The sequence below is a fragment of the Mirounga angustirostris genome, unplaced genomic scaffold (assembly GCF_029215605.1).
Source record: "Mirounga angustirostris isolate CCGP_5_RB_7025 unplaced genomic scaffold, mMirAng1.0.hap1 SCAF_3, whole genome shotgun sequence".
NCBI lineage: Eukaryota > Metazoa > Chordata > Mammalia > Carnivora > Phocidae > Mirounga > Mirounga angustirostris.
Window position 1 is genome coordinate 127,151,925 of NW_026991711.1, and position 21,106 is coordinate 127,173,030.

At 39.9% G+C, this 21,106-nt stretch overlaps 1 protein-coding gene and 1 pseudogene across 4 annotated transcripts in view; both read left to right on the top strand.

Moving 5' to 3' along the window:
- The first annotated feature begins 123 nt into the window (after nt 1-123).
- GCA (grancalcin) overlaps nt 124-21,106 on the top strand; it is a 50,632-nt gene continuing 29,649 nt past the window's right edge. The window contains exons 1-2 of one of the 3 annotated variants that reach the window (XM_045868747.3): nt 199-252; nt 543-627. The gene's annotated coding sequence lies outside the window, so the exon portion shown is untranslated. Of the gene's footprint in view, nt 253-539; nt 628-21,106 lie in introns of those variants that run through there. The other 2 variants (XM_064586628.1, XM_054506169.2) reach the window with 2 other exon arrangements.
- Nucleotides 222-17,395, top strand: LOC123842756 (large ribosomal subunit protein uL22-like; annotated as a pseudogene). The gene is made up of 3 exons (XR_010410169.1): nt 222-252; nt 543-627; nt 5,503-17,395. The product of XR_010410169.1 is annotated as a large ribosomal subunit protein uL22-like (transcript).

Below are 21,106 nucleotides of genomic sequence, written 5' to 3' on the forward strand. Positions count from 1 at the left end.
CGAAATCGGAAAGCCGCGATCAACAATGCCCCTCCTGCAGGTGTTTCGACTTTTTTTTTTTTTTTTTTTTTTTGCAGGGTTCTGCCTCAAAAATCAGACTTCTTCCCCACAGCCGTCTTGCATCACCCCCGTCAGCGAAAATGTGGAGGGCTTGAAAGCGCGTGATCCGGGACTTCCCGGTCCAGAGTGAAGAGAAACTGCCACAGACCCTGACGCCCGCAGGAAGGAGTTACCCTTAGCTGGTGACTTCAGGTAGGTTCTGCCCCACCCCCAGCCCCCTGTCCGCAGACAAGATGGTAAGACTGCAGGGAGCAGCTGGAGAAAATAAAGCCAAGAAGACATCTTTCCAGAGAGGTGTGAACCCCGAGCCCCAGGATGAAGGACCTTTGCACCCCCTCTAGAATCAACCCGACTTCCTGTAGGTCCCCCCAAACCAGCTTTTTCCTCTGAGGACTTGTGGGTTTGAAAAAGAGTGACTAATGATAAACCGTTTATTTGACTGCCTGATGCGTAAATTGTAGTATTTATTTGGCTTTGGCCAGGGCCTGGCGACAGACGCAGAGGGACGTTAACCACCAACTCAGCTTAAGAGGAAGCCAAGAATGAAGGTTTTCCATCTCCCAGCCTGTAAGTTCCCCATATTCTTTAATATACAACTTTCCTTTAATAAAACAAAACAAAATCCCCAACAACTTATTTTTGATATAGCTGCCATTCTTTTCTTGGATTCAATACAGAAAGTTTTGGCTGAAGCAGTGAGGAACTTAATTAGCAACTAATGTACCGACTTGTAGTAAACATCAACATTTGTCTATGTCATGAGGGAAAAAAAGACACCCACACTGAAAAATGGCAGCTTTGGTTCAGTACAGAAGCCACATAAAAGTGAGTCCTTCAGGTTGCTACTCATATTCTGCAGCCAGGGGGAACTGTGGGTGGTAGTGTGTATGCTTCACCGTGAGAACCTCATGGTCTAGAATTATATGGAGGATGGAGGGGTCAGTTAAGCCATTAAAAAGATACATTTAGGAAAAGTAATCTCGTAGCAAAGCGCATTCAATGACGTTCAGATAGGACAGGGACGCCTGGTTCTGCTTTGGACTGGATAAGAGAAATACAGAGTCCTTGTTTTTATCAGAGGCATACAAAATATTCAGTAGAGCTCTTTATAGCATCTCGTCCTGTTTTATGCTTTAATTATATTGTGTAGCTAAGCTTTTTTCTTTCCTGTAGGATTGTAAGCTGCTTGAAGAGAGGGCATATTTACACACTAACCAGTACAATACAAACAGTAGGTCCTAACCAGTAGGTCCTTGATGATTACCCTCAGTGGGAATTTTATTTGCTTTGACCTTAGCAGTTGGTCTAACATCAAACACATAGTGAAAGTTAACTGAAGTGAAATAAAACTTTGGTCTTGCAGGTAGACCTGCTTTATATTATTCTTTTCCGTTTCTTCATAAAATACTACTATGTATTTACTTAATTTTGGGATTTGACCTTGTACCTCAAAAAAAAAAAAAAGAGAGATTAAGGGGAACCTGGGTGGCCCAGTCGGTTACGTGTCCCACTCTTGATTTCAGCTCAGGCCATGATCTCATGGGTTGTGAGATCAAGCCTCACGTCCCGCTCTGTGCTCAGCAGGGAGTCGGTTTGAGGTTCTCTCTCCTCTCCCTCTGCCCATCCCCCCACTCACTCATGCTCTCTCTCTCTCAAAATAAATCTTAAAAAAAGAGATTAAATTAGACGTTTCTGCAAAAGTATTCAAATTACCAATTTTCGTTATTGGGTCTATGAAGATACCTTTTAGGACCATTCCAAGAAATTCCCTCCACCCCTGCCCTTCAGGTGCTGGCAGGTTTCATTTAGTACATTAAAACAAAACCAACCAACCAACCAAAAACCATTCCGTCCCCTGATATCCATCCTTCTGTCCTTGAGCTTCAAACACCGGAGGATACAAAGGAATTGATGGCTAAATATGGGGAAATAATGTCATCATCTTAACATCATAGAATTGCTGTTTGGATGACAGAGGGTCAAAAGTAGAAGCTTACATGTTTGGTGTTCGGATTATGTCATTCATTCATGCAATCATTTAAAAAATATTTATTAAGTACCTGCGATATGATCAGTGCTGCTCTTGTATAGTTAATAAAACTGAACAAAACTTCTATTTTTACGGAGTTTACATTCTAATGGGAGTGGGAAGACAGATACCAAATAATAGCCAGAAAGTAGGCAATGTTCCAGTGGAGAACAAATGCTATGAGAACTATAGTAAGATCCATTCCTAAGTATTTTGTTCTGTTTGATGCTATCACAAATGGGATTGTTTATTTCTTTTTCAGATAATTTGTTAGTGTATAGAAATGCTACTGATTTTTGTATATTGATTTCATATCCTACAACTTAACTGAATTAGTTGATTAGATCTAACAGGTTTTTGATGGAGTCCTTAGGATTTTCTCTGTATGAAATCATGTCTTCTACAAATAGAGACAATTTTACTTCTTTTTGTCCAATTCGGATACCTTTTATTTCTTTTTCTTGCCTGATTGCTCTCGCCAGAACCTCCAGTTGAATGTTGAATATGAGTGGTGAAAGTGGGCACTCTTGTCTTGTTCCTGATGTAAGACCTAGATAATAATGTACATTATAGTTTCACCAGCTGATTTTCCATATAGACACCCTCCTCTAATTCTCACCATTAGCATTCCATAATATCTATCAATAACAATTCATATTTACTCTCTAGTAAGAGTCACTTTGCTGGATGAGGATTGAATGATGAAGACTGAGCGTGAGTGAGAACACCAGAAGGAAAGTAGAAAGGAACCTCTTTTTTAGGACTCTTCCATAATCTTGATAGGACCCCTTCTGGAGGAAGGAGAAGGGGCGGGGGGAAGCCAAGCCACAGTCTCTCAAAGTGTGTCTTTTTTCTTTATCTATAATTTTGCATTGTGATTTAATTTATTTTCTACTTTCTGTTTGAATAGATGTTTTCCTCTGTCAAGCTTCCTCTGGTAACTTTCATTTTCATTCTCCTTTTTGTTTTCTAAATGTTAAGTTTCTATTTCCTTTATCCTTTGAGGTAGGAAATCTTGTCAATCTATGTCTTTTCCTTTTCTCTAGATCTGCCTTTTCTTTTTAAACCCAAAAGAACATTTCAGTCCCCATCAATTTTAAAAAAGTCACCTGTAGCATTTTGTTCTCTAAACGGTTAAGTCAGGAAGATATGAGATAACAAATTCCTGCTGTTATCCAACCTTTCATCTGAGTTTTCTACAGTTGAGAAGCAGTAAAAATCATAGCTCCACTTCTTTGACAAACTAGAACTACAATGTAATGGCAGTGTGCTTTTCTTCTCAATTAAATTACAATAAATCTAGTTCAATGAGGAAATCCTTCTAAAATTGTTTTTCTGTTCCTTCATTTGTTATCAGCTTGTATCAAGAAAGAGACTACTCTGTTTCATTTAAAGCTAGGTGTCCTTAACCTAGCAGTATAGTGCTCTGATTAAGCACGGTGACCCTGCGCCGGGATGTCAGGACCTACATCTCAGCACCGCCTCTTAGTTGCTGTGTGGTCTTAGGAAAATCATCTAACGTTTCCCACTTGTGAAACAAGAATGATACCAGTACCAGGCCATAAGGTTGTTCAGAGGCTAGACTGTAAAGCACTTAGCACCAGCCCTGGCATTTTAGGTGTCCAAGAAGTGACGACAAGCAATGAGTAAGAGACGGTGTTACCTCTCAAAGAATGCACAATTTATAGTGGAAATAAATTAGTTATGTATATAAACCTATATAATAAGTAGCCAGGTAACTGAGTTTTTAGGTAGGATCACTTTTTTCAAGAAACAGAAGCTAATAGACTGACTTAGCAGAAAAATTTATTGAAAGGTACTATCATAGATTTATATTTCAAAAACATAAATCCAAAACAGAAAAAGGAATTTTAGCTAAGTTTATTAGATCCTAATACTCATTTCTTAATTATTTCCACCATTTCAGTTATAAAATTCTGGTTTTAAGCATGTGCCTGCAAAAGTGTTTCTATATAACAAACAATGTTGGCAAAAAAATCAGGAATCAGTGAAAAATTTTCCAAACATCTACTTTTCCAAATGCTTCCTCTATAGCTTAAACTTTCAAAAACAGTCACTTAGGCATGTTTTTGTTAAAACCTCAAAGGCATAGATTGGCTATGTTTCTTTTACTTTATTTTAAAATTAATGGTTAAGAGCAAACTACAGTCAAATGTGATTAGAATGCCATTGTTTTTTCCTTGAAATTATGGTTGACAGCTAGTAAACACTTGGGGTAGATGTCTAAGCCTGTGTTCATTCTGATTGAAGGGTTCTAATCACTTAATACTCACCCTAATACAATTAATTAAATATTTTTATTTCACCTGCTCATATTATAACTGACAATGTTTTGAAGTAGAATGAGTTACTGAAATCAAGCATTAAGATAAATTGAATCAATTTTTTTGATTTGCTAAATGACAAAGGGTTAAACTAAGATTTTTTAAAAGTAATAAAGCATTATCGATTACAAAATATCTTTTATTATTAATGCACTGGGTTATATCAATTACATTGAACAATCTTATTTCATCTTCATCTGATGCCTTATTATTTAATTTTTGTTTGTATTTTATGATACATTATTATAGTAGTACGTGTAAAGATTTTCGAAGTACATATACTTTTATTAGGGTTCATGTTCAAATATTTTTACTGATAAGGAATCAGGAACAAAGTACTTGGAGACCACAGCTCTAGAGAGCCACCCAAGGGCTAAAGGTTGTGATGAATTTGAGGAGCGGGATTAATAAGAATAGAAGAGGAAGATGTATAGGGGAACAGAGAGTGAACTCTGGGCAAAGACGGGGAATTTAGCATTTAGATCTTGAAAGTACAACATTTCAAGTTACTAGTATTGCTTTGTGACAACTGTTAGTATACTAAGTTAACACATGGAAACTGAATATATTTCATATCCTATTGCCAGATATGCAGTAGGATATAAAATATATTCTTGAATTGAATTTTTAAATTTTTTAATTTTTTAAAGATTTTATTTATTTGAGAGAGAGGGAGAGAGAGAGAGCACAAGCAGGCAGAGGGGCAGAGGGAGAGGGAGAAGCAGACTCCCCACTCAGGATGGAGCCTGATGCAGAACTCGATCCTGGGACCCTGAGATCATTACCTGAACTGAAGGCAGATGCTTAACCGACTGAGCCACCCAGTCTCCCTTTGAATTGAATATTTTAATAAAAGTCATGTTCTATTTAAGAAACAGTTCATGTTCACCATAGAAAATTTGGGTGGGGGGGCGGAAATAACACAAATACTGAAGAAGATTATATTAATTACTTGTAATCCTATCACCCAGAGATAGGCATTATTAATATTTTAAGTGTATTTCCTACCAATATTTTATGGTGTAAATATGGGTATATGCATGTGCGCATTCAACATCCCTTCAACAGAGAGTGAACTGAGATGGTCTCAGCTGTGAGGAAGAGATCGCCAAGGAAGAGATCTCCGTTGGAGATCATGTTGACATGCCAAGGGGAGAAAGAGCCTGGGGAAGATTTCCCTACAGCAGGGATGGCAAGGACATTTGGGCAGCAATGCCTAATATTGAATAACAGGTTCATATTTTTTTTTCTTTTTAAAGACCTTATTTATTTATTTGACAGAGAGACACAGCGAGAGAGGGAACGCAAGCTGGGGGAGTGGGAAAGGGAGAAGCAGGCTTCCTGCCGAGCAGGGAGCCCCATACAGGCCTCCATCCCAGGATGCTGGGATCATGACCTGAGCCGAAGGCAGACGCTTAACAACTGAGCCACTCAGGTGCCCAAGAAGTTCATTCCTGTGTTGCACTTGCTGTACTGACCCTTCTTGGTCCCAGATCATTCTTAAAAGTCCGCCACATATAACAGCTTTGTGTGGTGGTGCTTTGGTTAATAAAGGAGAGCTGGTGGCCCCATGTGGTGGAGCAGAGCTGCGTAGAAAAAAAGTGTTGCTGTTGGAAGTGAGACAGGGAATGTGGATCGAGAATTCCATCCAAGGGTGACAATGAGAGCATAAGCCCTCTAGGAATCCTCAACATCTTAGGAATAGCACCAGACTTACAATGCAGGATGGGAAGGGTCATCTCAGTAGGCATGCTTTCAGCCTCAAGATGAAGAATGCCTGAGTAAATGTGGCCCAGCCAGAGGAATTGCTTTTTCTCCCATAACAAGAAGAGTCAGTGCGTTCATTGTGTCAGAACTCTAGGAGGTGTCCTGTAATTTTCTTGGCTTTTCTCTCATGGTTGCAAAATGGCTACAACAGCAACAACCATTATTTCTATCTACAACCTCAGTTAAAACATGTTGTGGAGCTCTTCCCCTAAGCGGCCTGAGGTGACCTCTGAAAATGGTTCGCTATTCGCTTGACCCAGAAAACCCTACAAAATCATGTAAATCAAGGGTTCAAATCTTCGTGTTCACTTTAAGAACACACGTGAAACTGCCCAGGCCATCAAGGGTCTGCATATGCGAAAAGCCCGCAACTATCTGAAAGACGTCACTTTGCAGAAGCCGTATGTGCCATTCTGTCACTACAATGGTGGAGCTGGTAGGTGTGCCCAGGCCAAACAGTGGGGCTGGACACAGGGTCGGTGGCCCAAGAAGAGTGCTGAATTTTTACTGCACATGCTTAAAAATGCAGAGAGTAATGCTGAACTTAAGGGTTTAGATGTTGATTCTCTGGTCATGGAGCACATCCAGGTGAATAAAGCCCCCAAGATGCGGCGTAGAACGTACGGGGCTCATGGTTGGATTAACCGATACATGAGCTCTCCCTGCCACATCGAGATGGTCCTTACTGAAAAAGAGCAGATTGTTCCTAAACCAGAAGAAGAGGTTGCACAGAAGAAAAAGATATCCCAGAAGAAACTGAAGAAACAAAAACTTATGGCCTGGGAGTAAATTCTGCAGAATAAATGCAAATAAAAATAAAAAGAGAGAGAAAAAAAAACCATGTTGTGGAGGTGGCTTTCTCCCATTTGCTTCCTCTGAACAGTGAAGGAAGAAAAGATTCCAGGAGTCCCCCAGCAGAATTCTCATCTATCTCATTGGCCAGAACTGGGCTATGTCCTCCTCCCCTAAAATAAAGTTATATCTACTCAAACATTAAACAATTATGATATTTAACAGTAAAGGAGCTTAAACCATTGTTTGTCATAGGAGCTTAAAGCGTTTTATTTGAATATGAAAGTACAAGGATGAACCAAGGAGGGCTGGAAAAAGGTGTTTTCAGGCTGCTCTCCGTAAGAGAGCACACACATTGCCCTTGGTGAGCGCCCCCAGTGGGAAGTTCCAAAGCTGACAATGAGCTACAAAAATTGTTCTCAAGCCCAGCTAGCTGTGTATTAGACTCACATGGAAAGATGTATACAACTATCCATTGCATCCAAATCCATTGCATCCAAATCTCCACGATTGGAACTTAGGATCAGTTATTAGGATCAGTTATTTTCCTTTTCAGTTCCACTTGTGATTCCACTCTCCGGCCAGAGGTGAGAACGAGGGGTTAGGGCCAGCTGAGAGTACAGCCCAGGCTCATTATTCATGGTAGTTACGTACTATAAAGTTGTACTGAATTAGTGAACTGAATTAGTGAACGCTGCTCCCGGAGACATATGGAATGAGATCACACTCTGGTCACAACATTTCTAAAACTGATCAATATATAATCTTGTTTTGTGTGTGTGTTTCTGTTTAAAGATACCTAAATTAATATATATTGTTGATTCATTAACATTGAACTCAGAGTTAACAGCACTATAACTCATACCTGAGTGATGCTTATCTAACACACATTTTCTCTGTGAGACACATCACGATTTTCCTGTGCTTAGAAACACCATATAACACTTCAGGACTATGCTCAGAGGCATTTTAAACAGTGAAATCACTGACAAAAAGCCCCAAAATGCAAAAAACTGGCACTAAATATACCACAAAAAGGACACTTGTTTACAGTTTGAGAGCTGAGACAAGAAGGCAGAGCTTCACCTTGTTTGACCTCAGCTGGGAACATGTGCATCGGGCAGCTCAAATTTTTCACTGCTCTGCACAGATCCACCAATGACCAAGAAAGTATCAAAAGTAATGATTTGGGAGTTACAGATTTTAGTGAGTAGGTAAATAGTTTCCTGGTCTAACCAGGAGAATATGAAAAACTCGTTTTGTGTTTTGTATACGTATTCCTAAATCATTCGTATTCAGTTTAGCTAAAGCCATGCTATAAATGAACATATGTTTTCAGTAATTTATTATGAGAGATGTTGTAGTTTGTAACATTCAGCTACAAAATCCATTGACTTGGACATTGGCAGATATTTGCTTAGGACAAATGGAACCTATTATGCATCACAGAAAATATATTCCTTCATGGCAGCAATACTGTGAACACTTCAGAATGTCAATCTCCAACAGATATTTGGAAAAATGGATCATATATAAATTCACCTAAAAAGGTCGTCTTGGGCGCCTGGGTGGTACACTCAGTTAAGCATGTGCCTTCGGCTCAGATCATGATCCCAGGGTCACGGGATCGAGTCCCACATCTGGTTCCCTGCTCAGTAGGGAGCCTGCTTCTCCCTCTCCTCCCCGCTCATGCTTGCTCTCTCTCTCTCTCTCTCTCTCTCTCACTATCTCTGTATCGCTCAAATAAATAAATAAAATCTTAAAAAATAAAAAAATTAAAAGGTCATCTAATGTCTGTAAACTTGAGAGAAGATAACAAGGGCAGAAAATCTGAATCTGAGTGACTTTAGAAGAATTTTTGCTTATCTTATACCTAACTGTTACCTAGGCTTTTGGTAGTTCTCCAACCTGTTGTTTCAGCAAAGAGAATGAGGGACAGAGGTAGGAATCCCTATATCATTTGAAAAACTATCTTCCTTATGATAAGCAACTAGAATTTCTTATACTTTGTTAGGCAGTTAGTTAGACACGAGCGAGGAGGAATTAAAGCAGGGGCTGGCCACCCCTGGGAGCCACCCCCAAGGGTTAACAGTGACACCTTCAGAGCAACCTCTAAGGCCTAACAGAACAGAAAAGGCTTAGCCACAGAGCTGGCTCAAAAGCCACAAGGGGACGTCTGAGAGCCATGCACACAAGGGTCTCAACTTGCCCTTAAGTACCTTCAAGATCACAACAAAACTCATTGTAAGTCCATAAATATGCAATACGTGAATAAATATAATTATAACCAAAGGCATCATGGGTAGGTGCATGTGTAGAGGCCAAAATGTTAAGTAACCACCAGCTGTCAAACAAAAATGTCAATCAAAGCTAAATTTACATGTACACAAAGCAGGCTTAAAAGGATGCAGCTAGAGCTTCTGGGGCCATTGCCGCTCTAACTCTGGCAGTGGCCCACTCTCACTCTTGAATCAAGTGAACTATACTTATCAGTAGATTAAGTATAAGGAGTAAGCTCTGTCTCCCCATTCTGGTCTCGGGTCTCCAATTCTTCGGTGCATCGGGGACAAGAAGAGAGCAACCAGGTAACACTTTTTCCTACCATGAAGAGGGAAATTAGGAAGATTATCATGAAATCCAAGTTTCATACACAATAAAGCTCCACTGGGTAGCCACTTTTATTGCAAGTCTATCATACCCTTGGTGACCAATATTCAAACTGCAGTTCAAGGAAATTTAATGTGACATAGTGATACCTTAGAGGGGGATGGAGAGAGGCTCAGTGGGCGAGGCTCCGGGTCCCACCCCTACCCCAAAGAGAGCAGATCAACTTTTCTAAGTTTTATACTTTGGGACTGAGAGGGGAGGTGCACTTGGAGGAGAAAAGCACACTGGTGGTGACAGGGAGTCTGGTGGTGATGCCTGGAAACAGTACATGAAGATCTGCTTGTACCATCAACCACAGTAAGGGCTTTCCTCTGGCCCAAGGAATCAAGTTGCAGTAGAAGTGTTTTAAGATTTTATTTATTTATTTATTTGAGAGAGAGAGAGAGAGAACATGGAGGGAGGAGCAGAGGGAGAGGGACAAGTGGACTCCACGCTGAGCCCAGAGCCCAATGCAGGGCTCCATCTCAGAACCCTGAGATCATGACCTGAACCAAAACCAACAGTCGGACATTTAACTGACTGAGCCACCCAAGCGTCCCAGTAAAAGTATTTTAAATTGATATTACCTCAAGTCTTTCTGGCATCCCTGAGGCAATTTCTTCTGAGGAAGACTAGGAAAATTAACTTTTGCCCTGAATAAATGCATCATTTTGGATATGACAGTGGCTAATCTCTTAACACCGCAGGGCCCTGATTAAATAAAAAAAAAAATTGTCATGACAAAAAAAGTCCATATTTTTCCATATATTTGGAAAAGCATTTGAAAATCTCTGTGCTGAAATATCAGATCATGATGTATAAAGAATTCTTTAAAAATAGACAAATATTTTACCAGAGCCTTCTTAAACTGTTTCCCAACAAGTAAAAAACACGAATGCAGGCTGGGCAGCTGCCTTTACCCCAACAATTTTTTGTAGGACCAAATATTAGCAGAGTTGGGCAAGTTCTGGAAATAGTACACCATATTGTTGACCGAGGGAAAGGGACTTCTATACTTGTTGTAAATGAGAGAATGCTTGCGTAAAGTCAGTAAATGAATAAATGACCGATTTACTCAGGCTGCAAATTATACCACATTTTAAAAAGTAAAATGATGCTGAAATTTATAATTATATATATAATTTGTAATTATTATTAAATTTTTAAAAATATTTTAAAAATGCTTTTGTAAAGTATTTCTTGATTACTGCTAAAATAATTTAATCTTTTCTCCTCTAAATTCCTAATTAGAATGTGCATTTGCCTGCCTGTAACACATACCTGTGTTGAGGGTACACAGCCTAAGGGGAGCTTACACAGCCCTTCCCAACCTTTAGAACTGATACAAAATTTTGGAACTTATTTAGTTCAGTTGGCTTTCAGTGTGTTGGTTCTTTCTCCCTCAAATGCAGTGAAAACTTCAAAAGGGACATATTGTACTATGTGAGAATTGTTTTTTTTAAATATAGAGTGGTCCAAATTATTTTATTACTACCAATGATCTACTTAAAAATATTTTCAAGATGAAGGATTTATTATTTTAGTAGATGGGTAAAGGTAAATAAGGTTGCAAGCATGGATTGTGAGTAATATTTGATTTAATACTTTTTAGAAATGTTTTGTTTCTCAGGAATAGACTGGTTATGTGCACATAAATGTGCCGTATGCTGATAAGGAATTAAGAATAATATTAACATTTACTATTTGTTGAATACCAGGATGAATTGTAGAGAAAACCTGAGCTTCTTCACAAAATGAATTCCAAAAGCTGACCCAGGTTCTCTGGGAACAGCCAGGAACTGCCTGTGGCTCATCATGTTCCCTGGAACTTTGATGACAAAGTGACTCCTGTGAGGGGCCAGCACACACAAAGCAGCGCAGGCTGAGCCTAGACGGTCAGCCCTGTGTCGCGCCTCTCAGGAAGGCACTCAGAAAGGGGAAGCCCTCCCTTGCTCCTTCCTCAGGCGGTTGTGCGCTACCTGCCTATCATTGTGTTGCCTCTGCTGCCCTCTTGTGGGGATTTTACTATCGAATAGTAAGTAACTGTCAGAACTGATTTGGCTGATGTCAAGTAAGTACAATTGCAACTATGAACAATATAGATTTTTGACAGATAACAGAAAAGGTAGGTAATCTGTATTTCCCATGGGAAGATAAAACCATGGCTATAATTTAGTAAAAACTTAAAGTATTATATTTTACAAAAGCCAAGAAAAACATCGAGGGCTCATTGCCCTAGTAGGGAATATCCCCATTTAACAAAGGAGAAACCAAGATTCATAGAAGTTCTATTACATTGCCCAGTGTCACACAGCCAGCAGATGAGCTTGGAGTCAATTATAAATCTCCAAAATACTTATTGCACAGTTCCTTCAAGAGTTAGCATAGACAATAATGGCTAGAACCAACTGTTTTAACATGTTCATTTTCTTATTTTTCCAGTATGGTGAGGCCAACAAATCAGAGATGATTGCCATTGATAAAGTAGTTTATTACAATTTCTAAGAGGAGGGGGCACACCACAGCATGCAGGATCCCATAGAGAAACACCAGAAGGCAGCAGGACCAAGGGGAAAGCATGGGCAGAGCCTTTATTGTGGTTTCTATGGGAAAGGCAAGGCAAGGGAGGGTAAGCAGAGTTAGAATGGACTAGTTTGAATAATTTTAGAGGGCTCTAGGGCATAGAGGTTATCCCCAACTGCCTGTATTTGGCCCTGGGGAGATTAGTGTGGAGGAACACTGTCTTTTGGGGTGGAAGAGCCAGAGAGAGGAGGTAGTTTACAGCAGGAGCAGTAGATTGCCTAGTTTACATATGAAAGGTGAGTCATTTGTTATCTCCGAGAATTGGCTAGTCCTGGGAGGGCCAGTTTCTCTGTAGTCAGAGAGGCCCTAGATGCCAGAGCATCAAGAAGAGAGAAAATAAGAAAATAAAGTAAATATACCAATTAACACATTCTCTTGAACTCAGAATGTGTGTGTGAATGAATGAAATCAGTAGTAATAAAGATAAATCATCCTAACTCTGACATTGATATTAATTTATTATCTGTATGATGTGATTAGCTGATAGTTTTATATATATGTTACCAAATATCAATCAAGAAGAAATGTCAAAATTGATCTAAATATCAGCTGGGGTTTTTTTTTTTCATTATTGGAAACTATAACAGGGTCAGAAGCTTCAAGATATATGTTTTCCTGAAAGGTTGAGATCATAATTACTTATTTCAAATTTATACTGAAAAAGATCTATTTTAGGCACATGCTTTTCCAGCAGAAATGAGTTTTGTTTCCTTCTAAACAGCTTTTATTTTGTATGCATATTTATTTAAGAAAATGTGCAGAAAGGTATTTTGTATCGGAATTTGAATTTAAAGAACCATTTTCTTACCCATCTACCTAGATATTTACTCTCTGTGTCCCCATTCAGCCCTTTTGGTAACTTCTCTTCATTTAATTATGCTTTCTGATATCACTAACTACCATTTTCAACAATTTATGAGCAAACCATTGTGTAAAGCTTCTGTTGCTAGGTTACATTCTCCTTTACTGGAATCATGGTGGCTGAATAAAAACCTAGGTTCTTGTTCTCTCTCTCTCTGCCCCCCACCGTCCCTCCCAACACTTCTATATAGCCTATTTGTTTAATCAACTCTTTGGATTTAATTCGCCATTCAATATAATTATTCTATAAATATTTACTGTATGCAGTTTACCTGCATTTTTGTCATACCTTACATAAAAATTAAATGGGTTGAGTCTCTAATTGAAAAGTTGTTGGGGCACCTGGATGGCTCAGTCGGTTAAGCGTCTGCCTTCAGCTCAGGTCATGATCCCGGGGTCCTGGGATGGAACCCCGCGTTGGGCTCCCTGCTCAGCGGGGGAGCCTGCTTCTCCCTCTCCCTCTGCCTGCCGCTCCCCCTGCTTGTACTAGCTCACGCTCTCTCTCTCAAATAAATAAAATCTTTAAAAAAAGAAAAAGAAAAAAGAGTTGTTAAGTTTTGGCAGGATTGTAAGTGTAAATTGTGGGATTTCTTTTTCTTCAATGTATATGATATTTCCCACTTGCTCCTAAAGATCCATGCTCTCTCCCCTCTCCTTTCCACTGTGGCCTGGGACACATTCATGAACATTCTTTCCCTCTGGCTTCTGACTGAGATCAGCCAGTGGAAGCACTGACAGGAGATCAGAGGCAGGGAAAAGAGTGAGGTTATAGTATTTGCTCCCTCAGCTCCCTTCTGTGCAGTTCATCATCGCGTATCCCTCTACTAAAGGTCATGTGTCAGATGACCCTCTCCATACAGTTACTGTCTGTAGGTTTCAACACTGCTTCTTTGCCTTGCCCTCTCATCCTAAGGGCAGTAATGGATCCTCCTTGTAGCTTGCACTGAGATGCTATATCACTCTTTATTGCTGCCTGTTAACTACGTTAACACCTTTGTAAATGGTGACTTTTATTAGAGTTCCTCAATTACTATGTTTGAGTGTGCCATCTGCTGTTTTCTGGTGGATATGGCAGCAACTCAGTTTTTTGGATAAAGGTTGGAGAGCAAAGCAAGTGTCCGAGGTAGGTTAAATAGAGCAGATCTTGGATGGGGCATTAACTGGGCTCCTTACATCCACCCAGTTTGTGCCTGGCACCAACGCCGATCATGGGTCCTTATTTATATTAGTATATATTATAATTCCAATCCTCAGGGACCGTACAAGGAGAATACCAAACTTTTTTCTTTTTATTCAGTTCAGTTTTTAATTTAGTATAGCTCAAGCAATAATAATGTGCTATATAGCTTAATTCTTGCTTTGAGCAACTTCAAAATCTCTAAGCATGGGACTTCATTCATTATTTATTCACTCATTCAAAACTATGTGAACACTGTAGGTTGTCATTTTTCAAACATGAATTAATCAGGTCATGTTTTGTTTTAAAAATATTTTGCAACTGTTTTGATGTGTGTCTACCTCCACAATACAACTTATTATTATCTTAGTTTCCTCTTAAAATATAATTGGGGCTACTAATGTCACAAGATTTGGGGGAAGCTCAAATATGATAATGTGCAAAATAGCTCTGAAAAGCATCATGTGCTATATAAATAAATAGATTTTAATTTTTAAAATTTCTATTACCAGGTCTTATTCCTATCAATAGTTTTACATTGATGAGGGATAGGGGCAATCTTATCTTCATACATATGCAAAACACCTAAGGATTAGTGTAGAAATGGGATGATCTCAGCTTTTAGCCAGTCCATAATCTGTTTAAGCACTGGGCCACTTTTATTTTTATATTTTTTTAAAGTAGGTTTTTAAGCAGCGTCCATGTGTTCCGTTCTGCACTTCATTTATCTATTATTTTTTAGAGAGGGAGGTGGAGGGAGGGGCAGAGAGAGAGAGAGAGAGAATCTTAAGCAGGTTCCATGCCCAGCATTGAGCACGACCACGGGCTTGATCTTACAACCCTGGGTTCGTGACCTGAGCCGAAATCAAGAGTCGATGGTTTAACTGACTGAGCCACCCAGGCGCCCCCACTTTTATGTTTCTGATTAAAGTATTTTTGGTTGTAACAGGACCACTGTAGCTTAATTCACATTGTATGTGAGCAAGTTACTAACGAAATGGATAGCTAAAGTAAGTTTTCAGTCAACATTACTTCATTTTTATCTTTCTAGAAAGTCAGTTTTGTGAGTGTATGATCCCATGTTATTAATATGGAGTCCAACTGATATTCACAAGGATGAAACCTGGATTTAACATTGCCTGAATAATAAATTATTTTATGGAGGCTATTAATCAGTGTTGCAGTTTTTACTGAGCATTTGTTGTGGACATATAGTGTGGTCAACATTTTATATATATACAGAATTTCTAAGGAAGTTTGCATTGAATCCAAATTGCTTAATAGGGCTTAATGATCCAAGTGAGGAAGCATATATTCAGAAACTACCATTCTTCACCTCTCTGAAGAGCCCTGTTGACACTTTTTGTATATGCATTATTGTTTTTTAAATTGCTTTTGAGTTTGTGCTTCTGCCGAGAGAGTACTTAATATCACCAGAATTAGAAACCAAAAAACTGTGTTGTTGAAAGCTTAGCTGAATAAGGTCAGTTTGTTAAGTGGCTGGTCTCAGTAATAAATGGCAAATAATATTTACTTCTGTCTTATTTGTGAAGCTTATTACTTTTCTATGTCCTCACTAGTGGTCATTAACCCTTAGGCATTTGCAACAGTTTCAGACTTATAATAAAATTATTACTGGATAGCTTCATTTTATACTGTCAAGTTTTTATGCCTTATACAAATAACACGTATAGAGCCTTCATTATTCCGTAAAACACATTATTGCATAGAGACACAATAATTTCTGGAAAAGGTATGATAATTATTGCATGTATATCAATCAAAACCATGGCATGAAATGAATATGAATACATTTTAGCATAAAATAGATAAATTCTAGAGCAGATCCAAGGTGACGACACAACAGTGGATGTGATAACTGTCTCCTCATCCTCACCTTTCAGATTTTGTGTGCTATAGATTGAACTGTGTCCCCCTAAAATTTATTTGTTGAAGCACTAACCCCCAGTGTGATGGTATTTGGAGATAGGAGTCATTGGATGGTAATTAGGTTTAGGCGAGGTTAGGAAGGTGTGACCCTCATTATGGCATTAATATCCTTATAAGAAGAGACAACAGAGAACTTGCTTCCTCTGTCTCTCCACCCATGTACTCGGAGGACACAGCAAGAATGAGGAGTCATCCTAGGGATACAGCCTTGAGCCATCAAAATGTGTTAGTGTTTGTTCAACTCTTTATAGGCCAGGATTAAGGCCTAGTCAAGAAGAGGGCTCAGAAGAACCTGGCTAGAGTTTGGTCAAGGAGAGAGTATTTGTCACCATGTCATTGAAGGGCAAATCTAAAACATCAGTAAATCTTGAGGGCTATCTCCTAAAAACAGAAAATAATTTCACTATTCTCACCGTCTCAACTGTTATACCCTGGTGAACACCACCATCTCTAAATTACCAACAGATTGCTATCAGGTCTTCTTGCTTCTATGCTAACCCCCTTCAGTCTATTGTCAACACAGATGAAAGAGTGATCTTTTACAAATTAAGTCATATTATGTACGACTAAAGCTCCAAACCCTCAGTGGCTTCTAATCTCACCCAGAATATAAAGTCTTTACGATGGCCAGTAAAGGCCTAGGGTGATCTGCCCCAATGTCCCTGCTCTGTAAGCACTCTTGGATTTTCCCTCTGGTTCAATCCATGCCAGACTTACTGGCCTTCTTATTGTTCTCTAAACAGGTCAGGAGGTTTCTGCCTTCAAATTCTGCCTGGAACAGTCTTTCTACATGTCCAACTTACTCATGCCAAGTCTTTGCTTAAACCTCACTTTCTTTTTTCCTTCCTTCCTTCCTTCCTTCCTTCCTTCCTTCCTTCCTTCCTTCCTTCCTTTTTTTTTTTTTTAGCAGCATAACCCTCCCTTTCTTATTGAGGCTACTTGAACATCTCATTTTGTACTGCAACCTTGCTCTGTCACCGTTCCAGGCTTGCAGCGTCCTGGGCTCATGGAGTCACAGAATGAAGCTCATGGACACCAAAGGGTGAAGTGATAGTTTATTAAGTGAAGGTGAGAACAGAAAGAAAGCTCTCTAGAGTGAGAGGAATCCCCCCGTGGTCACCAAATGATGTAGTTTTGGAATGTTGGTGAGGTCCAGAGCTGACGGCCAAGAAAGAATTCTTGAGACGTCTTTGGTACAAAAAGGTGGAAGGACAGGGGGACAGGACCCGTGTGCAGAAAGAGCTGCACTGGGGTCATGAGGAGTGGCCCATTATATACTTTCAAGTTGGGAGGGGGTTAGGGATAGCATAAGTCTCTAAGGAATTTTGGAAACAAGGTTTCTAGGACCTTGAGGGGCTACCTGTTGTTGGGAAAAAGTCACTTATTACTGTCTAACAAAATCTTAGTCATGAGACCCTTCAGATGTATATCAGTGGGTCATATGATTGGGGATGACTGCCAACATGTATCTTGGAAGGTAAGGATAAAGGGAATTTCCAAAGGAATTTTTATATGTTAAAGTAGACTTACAGGATCCTGGGGGTCTGGCTAAGATTGCCTTTTGCCCTTAGCAAAGTGTCAACATCCAGGCAGTTGAGTCCCTAGAGAAATGTCACTCTGCCTGTTTCAAGGACTTGTCAATGGGCTGTAAATAGTAAGGAAATTTAATAATTTTTCTTCTGCTCTTATTTCCCATATCATCACCTTACTCCCCCACCACTGCTTTCATTTTCCTTTTGTTCTGTAGCATTTTTCATCTCCTAACATACCATCTACTTTATTTATTGTCTTTACTTATTGTTGTTTGTTCTTCCTGCTAGAATGTGAGTGTCCAGAAGAGCAAAAACATTCCCCCAACCTTGGTGTACTTTTTTTCCCATCTAAACTAGTGTTACATTATAGATGTTCAATAAATTGTCTTTTAATAAATGAATCAGTCTAAGTTTCTTAATGATATAAAATAAGCTCCATGGAGTGCCTGGGTGGCTCAGTGGGTTAAGCATCTGCCTTTGGCTCAGGTCATGATCCCAGGGTCCTGGGATGGAGCCCCACATCGGGCTCCCGGCTCAAAGGGGAGTCTGCTTCTTCTTCTCCCTCTGCTGCTCCCCCTGCTCATGCTCTCTCGCTCTCTCTCAAGTAAATAAAATCTTATAAAAAAGTTTAAAAAATAAAATAAACTCCATCAATGTTGTTTTTCTTTTTCTTTTCTTAAAGATGTTATCTATTTATTTGACAGAGAGAGAGAGAGCACAAGGAGGTGTGGCAGAGGGAGAGGAAAAAAACAGGCTCCCCGCTAAGCAGAGAGCCTGATGTGGGGCTTGATCCCAAGACCCCAGGATCATGACCAGAGCTGAAGGCAGACGCTTAACCAACTGAGCCACCTAGGCACCCCAATGTTGTTTTTCATTAGCTGGTATATCTTGTTTTAGAATTTAGCATATAAATAATTTCTATGAGTTAAGTACCCTCTGGCTCTGGAACTGAAGTTTGCTGAGGAGCAGTAAAATTTTACTGACTCTCATGTCCTTGTCTCTCCCATCCCCCACTTACCCCCAGCCCCCCTTCTATATAGAGGGAAAGCAAATGAGGTAGCAACAGATAGGAAAGGAAAACATAAATAATTCAGTCTTTATAGTGTACTAGAAAATGTACTGGTTAATTGAATATCTAAATTTATGGTAAGACCAAAGGTCACCAAGATATGGAAGAAATACCATAGGTAGACATAATCATGAAAGCTTAACATGTACCAGAAAACATGTCTGTGTAAGAGAAGTAATGTGATTGGCTAATTTTAGTCAAAACAATGCATTTTCTTGTCTATTTGTCTAGTTCTTGGTGTGCCGTTTTTCTGCTCTTTTTTTTTTTTTTAAGATTTTATTTATTTGACAGAGAGAGACACAGCGAGAGAGGGAATAGAAGCAGGGGGAGTGGGAGAGGGAGAAGCAGGCTTCCCGCTGAGCAGGGATCCCGATGCGGGGATGCGGGGCTCAATCCCAGGACCTGATGCGAGGCTTGATCCCAGGACCCTGGGACCATGACCCGAGCCGAAGGCAGACGCTTAACGACTGAGCCACCCAGGCGCCCCCGTTTTTCTGCTCTTTAAATAATTTCCTCCTATAGTGTAAATCGTTTTTACTATGTTTTGAAATGCTGTGGTTGGGAGTGGGCAGGGAGGGGAAAATGCATTGTTAAAGAGACTCATTCCGGGGCACCTGGGTGGCTCAGTTGGTTAAGTGACTGCCTTCAGCTCAGGTCATGATCCTGGAGTCCCTGGATCGAGTCCCTGGATCGAGTCCCGCATCGGGCTCCCTGCTCGGCAGGGAGTCTGCTTCTCCCTCTGACCCTCCTCCCTCTCATGCTCTCTGTCTCTCATTCTCTCTGTCTCAAATAAATAAATAAAATCTTTAAAAAAAAAAAAAGAGAGACTCATTCCACAGCCAAGCTGCCTGGGTTCTAATCTCAGCTTTGCTACTAACTGCACAACTGGGGATAAGTGATACACAAGTCTTCACCTTACCTTTCACATGTGTGAAATGGTGATTACCCGATGAGGTTGTTTTGAGGAATGGCCCCTCATAGCACACAGTGCCTTGCTACACAGCGTTCACTCTATAAGTAGCTATTTTTATAGAATAGTGGCGTGTTTTCTGAAACAAAAGTGCATAATTTCAAATGGGCTTTTTATACATTACATTTTCATAAAATGATACTGGTCATATAATACTAACAAATTTTCATTACTATTACTTAAAAAAAAGCTCTGGGCTCAAGTGAATTTTTAAATTCCTATACGAGAAAACCTATAATTTGAAATACGAAGTTTAGAGAAAGATGCTGCAGATGGTGGTGTTGAAAGACCTCTTTGTATCTCATGGTACATTGTACACAGTACTGTACAAGAGGTAAAGCAATTCTACCTTTACCTTTCTGAGTTCTTGGCTGAGACCCTTGTAATAAAAAATAGATTAACAAGAGAATAAACCCAGACGTTTATTGACATATATCCTCATGTATACATGGGAGATATCCAGGGAAAAATGAATAACTCTCAGAGGTGCCTCTAGCTTAGATACCGTCTTCAGCTAAAGAGAAAAGGAAGAAAGGGAGGGGAGGCTAGTTGTGGGGAGGTACCAGGAAAAGCAGTGTAAACAAGTGTAAGATTTTTTTTTTCAAGATTTTATTTATTTATTTGACAGAGAGAGACACAGCAAGAGAGGGAACACAAGCAGGGGGAGTGGGAGAGGGAGGAGCAGGCTTCCCGCGGAGCAGGGAGCCCGATGCGGGGCTCCATCCCAGGACCCTGGGATCATGACCTGAGCGGAAGGCAGATGCTTAAGGACTGAGCCACCCAGGCGCCCCTAAACAAGAGTAAGATTTGTTATGCAGATTTAAGTCTGCATCTTCTCCATTTTTGAGGGTCTAAAGTTGTCTCAGAGGAATAATCTTTGTCCTTCCTGGGAGGGAGGGAGGGAGGAGAAGGACACTTTTGTAAATTTATGTCCTGCTTTTAGACAAATACAGGGAGAACAGAGAGATTTTTCTTTTATCTGCTTCTTCTCAATTGCCTTCAATTCAAAATAATCCTTATGCCAAACTGGCATATTTTGGAATGGCATCTTCTGCTGCCTTTCAGTAGGAATTTCCCTAGGAAGCTGTTTCTCTAAGGAGATACACTGCCAAGAACTGTGAGGGATCTGATATTTTATTCCACTTGTAAGCTAACAGGTAGCCTGCCACAGTTTCATAGAAGTTGACAGATGCATGAGATTCCTCTGTGAGAGACAAAGGGTTTTATTACTCATAGCACCACAGGCAGCGTGACCTTCAGGCTCTCATAGATTCTTCTTGCTCCCAAGTGTCCCCAGGTTGAACTGAGCTTCGAGGCAGGTGCTG